Below are 2,840 nucleotides of genomic sequence, written 5' to 3'. Positions count from 1 at the left end.
ATTAGAAACAATAAACAAACCATCTTTAATACCCGGCCGTTTGGGAGATAGTGATAAAAGCGGCTCCCCCACTCCTCTCCCCCTCCCCTCTACACCTCCCTCTTCAACTATTCCCGTACCTAACTTTCCTATTCCTTCTGTCCCCATCCCTTCCCCTCCTACTAATCTACCGCTTACAGCTTGTAAGCAGATAGATATTCATTCCACGGATCCGGACTCTTTAACCCCTAACGAACTCTCCTCTCCCCACACTTGCCCAGGTGACTCTCTCGGTCAATGGACTCTAGTTAAGGATAGGAGAACTAGGAAAAGATCTCCGAACCAAAAGCAAAGCGAAGAGAGAGAAGCAAAGGACAACTAATTTTTTTTTTTTACGAGGGTCGGTGGAAATCTTCAAAAGACACGGATAGGCCCGTACCTATCCGTGTGTGGGATTTTTACCCACTAAAACCACCGCCCTACACCTGTTCATTCCTCTCCACGGGACCGCCGCTAGGCATTACTTCATGGAGGGAAATGGCTGAGTGCCGCCTCGCATTCTTCGCATGGTTTTCACGTTTTCATGCTAGTTACGTCTTCTTGCCCTCTCTTCCTCTCTCAGCCTCTTGAGAACGACTGTGGTGAATCTCTTCACTGCATTCCAATGCTGGTCTGAGAGGAGCATATAGCTCACCAAGTTTTCTGGAGTGATGCGTCCTCCACACTCTCTCTCCAATTCACTTCTTTCTACCTCAAAGCGAGTGCAAGTGAAGAACACGTGCTCTGCGGTTTCCTCGACAGTCTGGCATCCAGGGCATTCTGCGGTGTTATCCAGTTTGAAGCGGTACTGGTAGGCTCTGAAGCATCCATGTCCGGTCATCAATTGGGTTATGTAGAAATCCACCTCACCATGCTGGCGACCATACCACTTGGCCACATCGGGTATTAACCTGTGAGTCCACCTCCCGGAATCTGCAGCCTCCCAACGCTGCTGCCACTGGTCGATCGTTATTTTTCGCTCTTCTTCTCTTGATAAGTGCAAGCGTCGTCCATAGTGCCTGCTTCTTTCTCCAACAAGAAGTTCCACAGGTGGCATTCGGGCTATCACACACACCGCTTCGTAGGAAACAGTTCGAAAAGCGCTAACTGTCCTTAAACAAACTCTGCGGTACACCGAAACTATCTGTCTCCTGTATGATATGGTAGCCATCGCTTGTTTCCAAATCGGGGCTGCATACAACATAATGGAGGTGACAACAGTAGCCAGAAGCCTTCGCCTACTTTCTTTGGGACCTCCGACGTTTGGCATGAGACGTGACAGTAGGGATGTGTGTGTGTGTGTGTGTGTGTGTGTGTGTGTGTGTGTGTGTGTGTGTCTACGTATATGTATGTGCATAACACTTTATTTTACTTCCTAAATATGTCTTTCATTCAATGGAACTGTAATGGATTTAAAACCCATTTTAATGACGTGAAAATTTTAATCCAAGATTTTAAACCGTTCTGCATAGCTCTTCAAGAAACAAATATTTTAAATCATGAAAACATAACTAAAAAATTTTGAAATCTACAGAAAAGATGGCCCTAACCCAAACTATGGTCACCATGGTGTTCTTCTTGCCATAAACCAATCTGTATATTCCGAATCTATACCTCTAAACACTCATTTGCAAGCAGTAGCTGCTAAAATACATTTAAATATCACCTTTTCAGTAAGTAATATGTACTTACCTCAGGATCGGTCAATAGAAACTCAGCATCTCTTGGACATATTTAGTCAGTAACCCCGCCCTGTTCTCCTTGTCGGAGATATGAACGGCCATCATCCTCTATGGGGTTCAAAAGATCTAAATGCACGAGGAAAAATGATTGAAAACTTTCTAGAACTATCCGATCTACTCCTTCTAAATAGTACCCAACTAATTTATCTCAGCTCTAGTTATAGAACATTTTCAGCTCTTGACTTATCTTTCTGCAGCTCCACGTTATACAATAATCTAGACTGGACTGTTCTTCCCGTTTTACACAGTAGTGACAACTTCCCAATATTAATAAAATTCACAACTTTAAATCCTATGTGCCGAACTAAACCCAGATGGTTGCTAGACAAAGCTGATTGGCTCCAATATACGTTCCTGGGTATTCCACCACAAGGATCTCCTCGGGATATGAGTGTTGAGGAGGGATGTGAGGCAATCAATGGCACCATCTTACAAGCGGCTAAAGCATCAATACCGATGACATATGGATTGCCGAAAAGACCATCTGTCCCATGGTTTAATGACAAGTGCAAGGAAGCCATTAAAAATCGTCGAAGGGCATACAAAAAATTCCAAAGGTCAATGACAACCGATAACCTAATAAAGTATAAAAGACAGAGAGCACTTTGTAGGAGAACTTTTAACCAATCTAAAACCGAACTCTCTGATGACCAATTAATTGTTTTAAATGCATTTGCAGACTACCTTTCCAAATTATATAACTTCCGCCGAAATAGCACTCCAGAACAAACAGAATTCCTAAATAATACTGACGTAACCTCATACTACAACCTACAGTTTACAATGTGGGAACTCGATAACATACTAAACACTGTAAAGGGTCCCTCTCCTGGTCCTGACAATATACATTACGATATGATTAAAAGACTTCCAAATGACACAAAAAAAAAAATGGTTAATTGACTACTATAATCACGTTTGGTCAACCGGAAAACTACCAAAAATGTGGCGCGATTCAATAGTCATTCCGATTCTAAAAGCCGGAAAAGATAAGCTCATCCCATCTAGCTATCGCCCAATTTTTCTAACAAGCTGTGTATGCAAAATAATAGAAAGAATGGTCAATAAAAGATTGATGTG

This window comes from Halyomorpha halys, unplaced genomic scaffold (genome assembly GCF_000696795.3).
Source record: "Halyomorpha halys isolate HHAL.00 unplaced genomic scaffold, Hhal_1.1 Scaffold1314.1, whole genome shotgun sequence".
In the NCBI taxonomy this organism is placed as follows: Eukaryota; Metazoa; Arthropoda; class Insecta; order Hemiptera; family Pentatomidae; genus Halyomorpha; species Halyomorpha halys.
Note: the sequence above shows the minus strand (reverse complement) of the source record.